Genomic DNA, 13,534 nt, shown 5'->3' on the forward strand with positions numbered 1-13,534 from the left:
TGAAGCCGACACGACAAACGCGCTCAGAGGAGATAATGTTTGAAAAAAGGTGACTGTTTTTACTCAACTTTTATTTTGAAGGGGGAATTGCAAACTTCCTGTTGATTTTTTTCTGGGGGTTGTCAGTGTATGATATCTAGGTCTAAGTGAGACCTACATAGAGGTTTTTGTTTCATGTCTCTACGACATTCCTACTGGGAGTTAGAGGCAGTTTTGTCTGTGTTTTATTCCTAGGGGGCGCTAGAGCGCAATTTTGAGTTTTGGGGTTTGGTTTTTTGATTAGATCGCAATTTTCACCAGTCCTGATGTGTGTGTCCAATTTGGTGAGTTTTGAAGCATGTTAAGGGGGTCAAATTACAGCTCAAAGAGGTGGCGGAATAATAATAATAAAACCTTACAAATACAATAGGGTCCTCTGTCCCAAAGGGACATTCGGTCCCTAATTAAAACTGCAAGCAGCGATGGACGGGACCGACTTTGCGGGCTCATAAAATCCAAACCGGAGCAGTAATTAAAACTCTTTCATCAACTTTTAATCAGAAGGGTTCAATCTCTCTCCTGTGTTAATTTGAATCCGACACGACAAACGCGCTCAGAGGAGATAATGTTTGAAAAAAGGTGACTTTTATTTTGAAGGGGGAATTGCAAACTTCCTGTTGATTTTTTTCTGGGGGTTGTCAGTGTATGATATCTAGGTCTAAGTGAGACTTACATAGAGGTTTTTGTTTCATGTCTCTACGACATTCCTACTGGGAGTTAGAGGCAGTTTTGTCTGTGTTTTATTCCTAGGGGGCGCTAGAGCGCAATTTTGAGTTTTGGGGTTTGGTTTTTTTTATTATATCGCAATTTTTGCCAGTCCTGATGTGTGTGTCCAATTTGGTGAGTTTTGAAGCATGTTAAGGGGGTCAAATTACAGCTCAAAGAGGTGGCGGAATAATAATAATAAAACCTTACAAATACAATAGGGTCCTCTGTCCCAAAGGGACATTCGGTCCCTAATTAAAACTGCTAGCAGCGATGGACGGGACCGACTTTGCGGGCTCATAAAATCCAAACCGGAGCAGTAATTAAAACTCTTTCATCAACTTTTAATCAGAAGGGTTCAATCTCTCTCCTGTGCTAATTTGAATCCGACACGACAAACGCGCTCAGAGGAGATAATGTTTGAAAAAAGGTGACTTTTATTTTGAAGGGGGAATTGCAAACTTCCTGTTGATTTTTTTTTGGGGGTTGTCAGTGTATGATATCTAGGTCTAAGTGAGACTTACATAGAGGTTTTTGTTTCATGTCTCTACGACATTCCTACTGGGAGTTAGAGGCAGTTTTGTCTGTGTTTTATTCCTAGGGGGCGCTAGAGCGCAATTTTGAGTTTTGGGGTTTGGTTTTTTGATTAGATCGCAATTTTTGCCAGTCCTGATGTGTGTGTCCAATTTGGTGAGTTTTGAAGCATGTTAAGGGGGTCAAATTACAGCTCAAAGAGGTGGCGGAATAATAATAATAAAACCTTACAAATACAATAGGGTCCTCTGTCCCAAAGGGACATTCGGTCCCTAATTAAAACTGCAAGCAGCGATGGACGGGACCGACTTTGCGGGCTCATAAAATCCAAACCGGAGCAGTAATTAAAACTCTTTCATCAACTTTTAATCAGAAGGGTTCAATCTCTCTCCTGTGCTAATTTGAAGCCGACACGACAAACGCGCTCAGAGGAGATAATGTTTGAAAAAAGGTGACTGTTTTTACTCAACTTTTATTTTGAAGGGGGAATTGCAAACTTCCTGTTGATTTTTGCTGGGGGTTGTCAGAGTATGAAATATAGGTCTAAGTGAGACTTACATAGAGGTTTTTGTTTCATGTCTCTACAACATTCCTACCGGGAGTTAGAGGCTGTTTTGTCTGTGTTTTATTCCTAGGGGGCGCTAGAGCGCAATTTTGAGTTTTGGGGTTTGATTTTTTGATTAGATCGCAATTTTTGCCAGTCCTGATGTGTGTGTCCAATTTGGTGAGTTTTGAAGCATGTTAAGGGGGTCAAATTACAGCTCAAAGAGGTGGCGGAATAATAATAATAAAACCTTACAAATACAATAGGGTCCTCTGTCCCAAAGGGACATTCGGTCCCTAATTAAAGCTGCAAGCAGCGATGGACGAGACCGACTTTGCGGGCTCATAAAATCCAAACCGGAGCAGTAATTAAAACTCTTTCATCAACTTTTAATCAGAAGGGTTCAATCTCTCTCCTGTGCTAATTTGAAGCCGACACGACAAACGTGCTCAGAGGAGATAATGTTTGAAAAAAGTTGACTGTTTTTACTCAACTTTTATTTTGAAGGGGGAATTGCAAACTTCCTGTTGATTTTTTTCTGGGGGTTGCCAGTGTATGAAATCTAGGTCTAAGTGAGACCTACATAGAGGTTTTTGTTTCATGTCTCTACGACATTCCTATTGGGAGTTAGAGGCAGTTTTGTCTGTGTTTTATTCCTAAGGGGCGCTAGAGCGCAATTTTGAGTTTTGGGGTTTGGTTTTTTTTATTATATCGCAATTTTTGCCAGTCCTGATGTGTGTGTCCAATTTGGTGAGTTTTGAAGCATGTTAAGGGGGTCAAATTACAGCTCAAAGAGGTGGCGGAATAATAATAATAAAACCTTACAAATACAATAGGGTCCTCTGTCCCAAAGGGACATTCGGTCCCTAATTAAAACTGCAAGCAGCGATGGACGGGACCGACTTTGCCGGCTCATAAAATCCAAACCGGAGCAGTAATTAAAACTCTTTCATCAACTTTTAATCAGAAGGGTTCAATCTCTCTCCTGTGCTAATTTGAAGCCGACACGACAAACGCGCTCAGAGGAGATAATGTTTGAAAAAAGGTGACTGTTTTTACTCAACTTTTATTTTGAAGGGGGAATTGCAAACTTCCTGTTGATTTTTGCTGGGGGTTGTCAGAGTATGAAATCTAGGTCTAAGTGAGACCTACATAGAGGTTTTTGTTTCATGTCTCTACGACATTCCTACTGGGAGTTAGAGGCAGTTTTGTCTGTGTTTTATTCCTAGGGGGCGCTAGAGCGCAATTTTGAGTTTTGGGGTTTGTTTTTTTGATTAGATCGCAATTTTCACCAGTCCTGATGTGTGTGTCCAATTTGGTGAGTTTTGAAGCATGTTAAGGGGGTCAAATTACAGCTCAAAGAGGCGGCGGTATAATAATAAAACGCTAGAAATACAACCTCAATGAACCCGAAAATACCTTAAAATAAGTATATTCTCACTCATAACAAGTGCACTTTTCTTGGTAGGAAAAAAAATTAGACCTTTTTGCTCAATATGTTGAAACATATTCTTAAATGAAGTAAATGCCAGTGCCATTATCTTGACATAATGATATGCGCTCGGCATCATGATTTTTTTTTTCATGCTTGAAGTAAGAAATTATTACTTTAAAATAGTACGTATTTTCTATTGTTTCATTGAAAATAAAACAGCAAAGTCCATTTGGCTGTCATCTGTTTTAATTATGAGACACAATTGTGTCAAAGTCATGATTTTTTTTTTCATGCTTGAAATAAGAAATGATTACTTTAAAAAAGCAGTTTTATACTTGTGAGTGTTGATGACACAGCTTTGCAACAGCTGATATTCTAGTTTCAAGCATGTTTTACTCAATATAGGTCATCAAATCTCAGCAACAAGCTGTAATATCTTACTGAGATCATTTAGGACCAAAACCCTTAAAACAAGTAAAACACTCTAACATAAAAACCTGCTTAGTGAGAAGAATTAGCTCAATTTTTTTTTTTTCTTGCTATTTCAAATACGTATCCAAAGGTCCTACAATAGTGAGCTGAAGGTGTGTCGTTCAAAGTCCAGCTTGATGTTGGAATTTAGACCGTTTAAAGGGGACTTATGGTTCTAATCTACATGCACAACAATTCCTTGTGTCCTACAATGTATCAATCAATCCATCAATGTTTATTTATATAGCCCTAAATCACAAGTGTCTCAAAGGGCTGCACAAGCCACAACGACATCCTCGGTACAGAGCCCACATAAGGGCAAGGAAAAACTCACCCCAGTGGGACGTCGATGTGAATGACTATGAGAAACCTTGGAGATATGTGGGCCGCACTGACATTAAACATTCATATCAAGGTGGGGGCCGCGCAATAACGTCTCGCGGGCCGCAATTGGCCCGCGGCCGCATGTTTGAGACCCCTGTTTAAGACGGAAACTGTAGCTGCCATTATGAAGTGAAGTGATGTTTTCAAATGTACAAAGTATTTCAATGGTTGGAATCTGCGCTTTTGCATGATATACTAGTTGCTATGGTAATCTAATTAGTTGCTATGGTAATCTAATTAGTTATTATGGCCATCTACGTCACAGCAGCTCAGACGAGGCACCAAGCTGTGTGGGAGCGCCTGTTTAAGGAGGTACTTGCTACTATTGGATCAAGTGTCCTTAACATTATCAATATTAGCCTCTCTTCTGGAATAGTTCCAGTAGAGTTTAAAGGCCTATTGAAAGCCACTACTGCCGACCACGCAGTCTGATAGTTTATATATCAATGATGAAATCTTAACATTGCAACACATGCCAATACGGCCGGGTTAACTTATAAAGTGACATTTTAAAATTCCCGGGAAATATCCGGCTGAAACATCGCGGTATGATGACGTATGCGCGTGACGAAGTCCGAGTAACGGAAGTTATGGTACCCCGTAGAATCCTATACAAAAAGCTCTGTTTTCATTTCATAATTCCACAGTATTCTGGACATCTTTTGCAATTTTTTTAATGAACAATGAAGGCTGCAAAGAAGACAGTTGTAGGTGGGATCGGTGTATTAGCAGTGGACTACAGCAACACAACCAGGAGGACTTTGTTGGAGCGCTAGCCGCCGACTTCACCTTGACTTCCTACGTCTCCGGGCCGCCAAACGCATCGGGTGAAGTCCTTCGTCCTTCTGCCGATCGCTGGAACGCAGGTGAGCACGGGTGTTGATGAGCAAATGAGGGCTGGCTGGCGTAGGTGGAGAGCTAATGTTTTTAGCATAGCTCTGTGCAGTCCGGTTGCTAAGTTAGCTTCAATGGCGTCGTTAGCACAGCATTGTTAACCTTCGCCAGCCTGGAAAGCATTAACCGTGTATTTACATGTCCACGGTTTAATAGTATTGTTGATTTTCTATCTATACTTCCAGTCAGGGGTTTATTTCTTTTGTTTCTATATGCAGTTAAAGCAAGATGCTATCACGTTAGCTCGTAGCTAAAGCATTTCGCCGATGTATTGTCGTGGAGATAAAAGGCACTGAATGTCCATTTCGCGTTCTCGACTCTCATTTTCAAGAGGATATAGTATCCGAGGTGGTTTAAAATACAAATCTGTGATCTACAATAGAAAAAGGAGAGTGTGGAATCCAATGAGCCAGCTTGTACCTAAGTTACGGTCAGAGCGAAAAAAGATACGTCCATCGCTGCCTCTGAAGTCATTCACTGTAACGTTCCTCATCTACGAATCTTTCATCCTCGCTCAAATTAATGGGGTAATCATCACTTTCTCGGTCCGAATCTCTCTCGCTCCATTGTAAACAATGGGGAATTGTGAGGAATACTAGCTCCTGTGACGCCACGCTACTTCCGCTACAGGCAAGGCTTTTTTTAATCAGCGAGCAAAAGTTGCGAACTTTATCGTCGATTTTCTCTACTAAATCCTTTCAGCAAAAATATGGCAATATCGCGAAATGATCAAGTATGACACATAGAATGGATCTGCTATTCCCGTTTAAATAAAAAAAAATCATTTCAGTAGGCCTTTAAACGTGCAGTGGTACGACCTCTACTTAAAAAACCAAGCTCTCCTCTCTAACCTTGGACCTATCTCTAATCTTCCATACATTTCTAAAATATTACAGAAGGTTGTCTACAGTCAATTGTTGCCCTTCTTAGAGGATAATGGTATCACTGAGCTGTTCCAGTCCGGTTTTAAAGCCCTCCACAGCACAGAGTCAGCGCTTCTAAAAGTTTTTAACGATATCCTCCTGTCAACTGATTCTGGTAAATATGTTGTCCTGGTGCTTTTAGATCTGTCTGCTGCTTTCGACACCGTCGACCACGCCACCTTAATCACTCGTCTTGAGAACTGTGTGGGCATTAAGGGCGCCGCCCTCAACTGGTTCCGGTCGTACGTACTTAACCGACAGGAGTTTTTGTGTAAAAATACACAGCTCCTTTACCACATGGGGTTCCCCAGGGCTCAATCCTTGCCCCAATCTTATTTGCGCTTTACCTTCTCCCCCTTGGTTCTATTTTTAGGAAGTACGATATCGCATTTCATTTTTATGCCGATGATTGCCAGATTTATTTTCCCATGGCACAAAATAACACGGTTCAACGCCTTATTGACTGCCTGCACGGCATCAAAGCCTGGCTTTCAGCTAACTTCCTGAGCCTAAATGAAGACAAAACAGAAGTTTTGTTGTTCGGTCCAAGTCGCTCCCTCTCCCCCAACGTTGACCTCGGCTCTCTGACCCCGTATCTCAGCGACTGTGTCACAAACCTGGGGGTAAAGTTCGACTCAGATTTTAAATTCGAAAAACAAATCAGCAGCGTCGTTCAAAAAAGCTTTTATCAATTACGCCAAATAGCGAAAGTGAAACCGCTTCTATCAGGACATGATCTCGAGAAATTAATCCACGCCTTTATCTCGACTCGTTTAGACTACTGCAATGCCCTGTATGTAGGCATTAGCCAGGCCTCCCTCGCCCGCCTGCAGCTCGTGCAGAACTCTGCTGCTCGTCTGCTAACACAGACCCGCAGACGTGAGCACATCACCCCTATATTAGCGTCCCTTCACTGGCTCCCTGTGCGTTACAGAATCAATTTTAAACTCCTTTTATTTGTTTTTAAATGTCTAAACAACCTCGCGCCAACATATCTCTCCGACCTCCTTCAGCCTTACTGCCCCACCCGATCCCTAAGATCAGCCGATCAGCCGCTACTGACGGTCCCGGACACAAGGCTGAAGCTTAGAGGTGACAGAGCTTTCGCCGCTGCTGCTCCCAAGCTCTGGAACGACCTGCCTCTGAGTGTTAGACAAGCCTCCTCTCTTCCTGTTTTTAAATCTCTCTTAAAAACATATTTTTATTCAATGGCTTTTAACACGGAGTGATATCCATCCTGTTTTTATGTTTTATTTATTTATTTTTTATCGTGTTCTGTTTGTGTTGTGTTGTGTTTGCTCGGTTCTCGTATTATCTTTTAACCTGCCCATTGTACAGCACTTTGTCTACCCCTGTGGTAAATTTTAAATGTGCTTTATAAATAAAGTTGATTTGATTTGATTTGATTCCACAGAGTGTTTCAAGAGCGGCCAGCCTGAAATGCGGGTGTCAGGGACAGACGCGGAAGGAGATTTTTACAGCACAGTTCTAAAGCTTAGTGATGTATCAGATGTATCAGATTGTAGGAGTTTATTTTTTTCGTTATTTCGCGTTCATATTTTGCAGTGTTTGTTGCATTTTTGTTGCTTGATTGTAAAATATGTGGATGGAGAGGGTTTGTGACGCTCATATGTTGTCAATATTCAGTGTTTTATCCTTCATAGTTAATATTGTAAATCCAACATTCTTTATTTTCATGTACATTCTGGCTGTCTCGTTCAGTAAAAAAATGTTAAATTCCATTCCGTTTTTTAAGGCGGCCTGTCATAACGTTTTTAGCATTCAATCAGACATTATTGTGAGGTTTTGTATTAGTGTTCCTAAAAATCAGATATACCGGCCCCCAGACACATTGTATTCTCTAAATTTGACCCCCCCCGAGTCAAAATAATTGCCTAGGCCTGTGTTAAAGTAAATGTTGAGGGACACAGTGGATGTTCCTGTTAGGAACTCGCATGGCTGCCGTTTTTGTGACCCCAAGATGCAGGAACCAGGAAAGCGAAGAGCAGGTAAGATGAGTTTTAATCTCATATCACAGAAAATGAAGCAGTCTTGCATACAAACGTTCCAAACATAAGGCGATCTTCGAGCACTGAGGAGCGCTCGAGACAAAGCATAAATAGGATACATGTTGATTGGCAGCAGGTGTGGACCGGCTGCCCATCAACGGCAGGTGAGGAAAAAACAGTGCTTCGCGGAACAAACAGGAAGTGAAACAAAATAAGAGCACTGACGGGAAGTAAATACAAAAACAAAAAGGAAACAAACAGAAATGAAGTGACCGATCGTCACAGTTCCCGCACTATTCTTTGCAGTAATACAGTTAAAAAGTTAAAGTACCAACGATTGTCACACACACACTAGGTGTGGCGAAATTATTCTCCGCATTTGACCCATCACCCTTGATCACCCCCTGGGAGGTGAGGGGAGCAGTGAGCAGCAGCGGTGGCCACCCCCGATGGCGATTTAACCCCTAATTCCAACCCTTGATGCTGAGTGCCAAGCAGGGAGGTAATGGCTCCCATTTTTTATAGTCTTTGGTAGGGATGTCCGATAACATCGGACTGCCGGTGTTATCGGCCGATAAATGTTTTAAAATGTAATATCGGATATTACCGGTTTCAAAATGATCGGTATCGGTTTCAAAAAGTAAACGTGGAACGCTCTCCCTGACCACCTGAGGGCACCACAGACTGTGGATGCTTTTAAAAAAGCCTTTTTTTTTTTAGATATGTGCATACTAGCTATAACTATTTGGCTGTTCTAGTTTTTATTTTTATGTATTTCTTTATTATCTTTTTAATTTTTTAAATTTTTTTGTTGATACACTGTAGCACTTTGAGATTGTTTACTCAATATAAAGTGCTTTATACAAATAAAATCTATTATTATTATTATTATTATAAATGTATGACTTTTTAAAGCGCCGCTGTGTACACGGACGTAGGGAGAAGTACAGAGCGCCAATAAACCTTAAAGGCACTGCCTTTGCGTGCCGGCCCAATCACATAATATCTACGGCTTTTCACACACACAAGTGAATGCAAGGCATACTTGGTCAACAGCCGTACAGGTCACGCTGAGGGTAGCCGTATAAACAACTTTAACAGTGTTACAAATATGCGCCACACTGTGAACCCACACCAAACAAGAATGACAAACACATTTCGGGAGAACATCCGCACCGTAACACAACATAAACACAACAGAACAAATCCCCAGAACCCCTTGCAGCACTAACCAATCTGGCGCCCTAGGCAAGATTTTAGATGGTGCCCCCCTACATCGGCAGTGAAGTGTATATACTCACATGAAACCGAATAGCTTTGTCTTTGACCTTTTTTTTTTACTTAAAGAAAGCAAATTAACAATCAGAATAGTTAACAAGATAAAAAAAAAAAGGATAAATAAATGAATACAAAAAATTAAAAATGAATATATTTTTTACATACATAAACACAAAACGTGTCAACAAGTTGCATAAAATAAATTAAAAATACAATATAAATAAGGCACTGCACAAAACAAGATATCAAACCAGTATGACTTTAACAACTATATTACAAAAAAAGGGGATCCTACAGAGTTCTCTATTTGTGCTTTTTAATATTGCATTAACTAGAATTACTTACAAATTACTGTACACCAGGGAGTACTGTAATTACCTAACGTTACATTATTATTATTTTCCATAACAACTTAGCCCCCTCCACAATATTAACCCGACGTTAAAACAGAACTAGCTATTTATTGATTAGCAATTGCCAAATCATGTAACATTAGCTTAATGCTAAAAAGCCAGGTTACTATCACATTCTGTAACAGACAAATAATTTCATGTAGGCCAACGTTACCTCCCTGCTACCTCTGTCTTTTTCTCGTTTCTCCTCTTCTTTTCTCTTTTTTCTTCCCTGGGCACCTGACAGTTTTGGCCGTTTTGACATCTTGTGTTGATTTTTTGATGTGGTGACGTCCAAAAAGAGTCATGATACGGGAAGGGAGGGGGCGCACCGTGCCGGGAGAGAGGGGGGCGTAATGTTGTAACAAATAATATTTCTATTAAATAGGCTTTACTTTGCATTTTAATTAACGTGGGATTATTTTATGTATTTAGAAATAATAGTACCAACTTTTTTTTTTCTTTTTTCCCTCCAACATTTGTGGCACTGGCGTGGCGCCCCCTGATGGACGGCGCCCTTAGCATTTGCCTATACGGCCTATGCCACGGCCTATGCCATGGCCCGGCCCTGCAGAACCCCTTGCAGCACTAACTCTTCCGGGACGCTACAATATACACCCCCCGCTACCCCCTACCCCCAGCCCCCCACCTCAACCTCCTCATGCTCTTTCAGGGAGAGCATGTCCCAAATTCCAAGCTGCTGTTTTGAGGCTTGTTAAAAAAAATAGTGCACTTTGTGACTTCAATAATAAATATGGCAGTGCCATGTTGGCATTTTTTTCTTCCATAACTTGAGTTGATTTATTTTGGAAAACCTTGTTACATTGTTTAAAGGCCTACTGAAACCCACTACTACCGACCACGCAGTCTGATAGTTTATATATCAATGATGACATCTTAACATTATAACACATGCCAATACGGCCGGGTTAACTTATAAAGTGACATTTTAAATTTGCTGCTAAACTTCCGGTTCGAAACGCCTCTGAGGATGACGTATGCGCGTGACGTAGACCGGCGAACACGGGTATGCCTTCCACATTGAAGCCAATACGAAAAAGCTCTGTTTTCATTTCATAATTCCACAGTATTCTGGACATCTGTGTTCGTGAATCTGTTGCAATCATGTTCATTGCATTATGGAGGAGGAAGCTGAGCAAGCAAAGAAGAAAGTTGTCGGTGCGAAATGGACGTATTTTTCGAACGTAGTCAGCAACAACAGTACACAGCCGGCGCTTCTTTGTTTACATTCCCGAAAGATGCAGTCAAGATGGAAGAACTCGGATAACAGAGACTCTAACCAGGAGGACTTTTGACTTCGATACACAGACGCCTGTATAGAACTGGGACAACACAGACTCTTACCAGGATTACTTTGATTTGGATGACAAAGACGCAGACGTGCTACTGTGAGTATGCAGCTTTGGCTTCTAAACATTTGATCGCTTGACCGTATGTGCGCAACTTTTTTTTGCGTGTGTACGTAACTTTTTTTAAATATATACCGGTAAGCTTTATGAACCTTGGGTTAGGTGAACGGTCTTTTGGGTTGAGTGATTGTGTGTGTTGATCAGGTGTTTGAATTGTATTGGCGTGTTCTATGGAGCTAGGAGCTAGCATAGGAGCTAGGAGCTAGCATAACAAACACGCAGGTGTTTTTATGCAGGATTAATTTGTGGCATATTAAATATAAGCCTGGTTGTGTTGTGGCTAATAGAGTATATATATGTCTTGTGTTTATTTACTGTTGTAGTCATTCCCAGCTGAATATCAGGTACCGTGAGTATGCAGCCTTGGCTGCTAAACATTTGATAGCTTGACCGTGCGCGTCACGTACGTAACTTTTTAAAAATATATAAGCTTTATGAACCTTGGGTTAGGTGAACGGTCTTTTGGGCTGAGTGATTGTGTGTGTTGATCAGGTGTTTGAATTGTATTGGCGTGTTCTACGGAGCTAGGAGCTAACCTCAATGAACCCAAAAATACCTTAAAATAAGTATATTCTCACTAATAACAAGTGCACTTTTCTTGGTAGAAAAAAAATTACACCTTTTTGCTCAATATGTTGAAAAATATTCTTAAATGAAGTAAATGCTAGTGCCATTATCTTGACATAATGATATGCGCTGGGCATCATGATTTTTTTTTTTCATGCTTGAAGTAAGAAATGATTACTTTAAAAAAGTACTTTTATACTTGTGAGTGTTGATGACACAGCTTTGCAACAGTTGGTATTCTAGTTTCAAGCATGTTTTACTCAATATAGGTCATCAAATCTCAGCAACAAGCTGTAACATCTTACTGAGATCATTTAGGACCAAAACACTTCAAGTGAAACACATAAAATCTGCTTAGTGAGAAGAATTATCTTATCAGACAGAAAATAAGCAAATATCACCCTTATTTGAGATATTTCATCTTACTTAGATTTCAGTTTTTGCAGTGTAATTTAGAGTTGGACAATATCGGAATATCGGATATCAAAAAAATAATGCACTTTGTGACTTCAATAATAAATATGGCAGTGCCATGTTGGCATTTTTTTCCATAACTTAAGCTGATTTATTTTGGAAAACCTTGTTACATTGTTTAATGCATCCAGCGGGGCATCACAACAAAATTAGGCATAATAACGTGTTAATTCCACGACTGTATATATCGGTATCGGTTGATATCGGAATCGATAATTAAGAGTTGGACAATATCGGCAAAAAAGCCATTATCGGACATTTCTAGTCTTTGGTATGACTCAGCTGGGGTTTGAACTCACAACCTACCAATCTCAGGGCAGACACTCTAACCCAGGGGTGGGCAATTAATTTTTACCGGGGGCCGCATGAGCAACCCGAGCACTGCTGGAGGGCCACATCGACAATATTTCAATTAAATTTTGCTCAATATTATTTTTGATATATACCGTAAGATAAATAATAATAATAATAATAATAATAGTAATACTTCAACATAGTGTGTGTAACAGCATTCCATGACTAATATATATAAATTAACATTAATAATAAATGACAGTAAAATAAGCACACGTATGACTGAGGAGTCATAGTGTAACTTTGTGTGGTGTTTGAGTTGTCCGACTTTTTGTGTGGCCTTAAACGCACCAGTGGTTTAGTGCTATGTGTGTTGGTGACAGATGACAAGTTGGTTTTGGCCTGGTTTGTACGGCAGAAAATGACTAGTTTTTCCAGATAGAATTGTTTTACTCATGTTTTTGGTGTGGTTATGTCCGAATATAAACAGTTTTGTTCAATAAAGTGATCGATATAATTCCTGTCCTCGAAGCATCTCGATAGACGTTACAATAATTGAACGGTGTTGTAAACGGTGTTGACGAACACCGTTAGGGCCGCTTGTTGTCACTGTCACTCAAAGTTGCATTGCAAAATTCCATAGAATAAATATGTTTATTTTGTTTATAATTCAGATGGGATTTGATTTGGTGCGCGGCATATACTTGCTGCGCGCAGCGGACGCTTGAGCAGTGCGCAATTGCGCAGGCGCGCACCTTAGAGGGAACGTTGCTTGGCAGTCCATGTCTTGTTGAAAACACGGCATTCCTCATCAACTTTTCTCTTTTTGGCGTCTCGGGTGTAAACCGTGCATCACTTGTCGCTGCATGTGCACCTTCACTCGCAGGTTACACACGGACACACGCCCATAAATAATACTTTTCAAAATAAAAGCAGCACAGTTGTATTGCGCGCACGACATAGATGTTTTTTCAACTTTATTTTGTAATTGCAGTTGTTCACATTCACTCACAATCACGCATACGTCCACACGGAAGTAATACAAATAACGATTTTCAAAACAAAAGCAGCACCGTTGTATTGCACACTCGACATAGATACTTTTTAAAATTTATTTTGTAATTTATAATTGGCCTCACGCGGGCCGGACAGGGACGCACA

Source organism: Entelurus aequoreus, linkage group LG07, assembly GCF_033978785.1.
Source record: "Entelurus aequoreus isolate RoL-2023_Sb linkage group LG07, RoL_Eaeq_v1.1, whole genome shotgun sequence".
Classification (NCBI taxonomy): Eukaryota; Metazoa; Chordata; class Actinopteri; order Syngnathiformes; family Syngnathidae; genus Entelurus; species Entelurus aequoreus.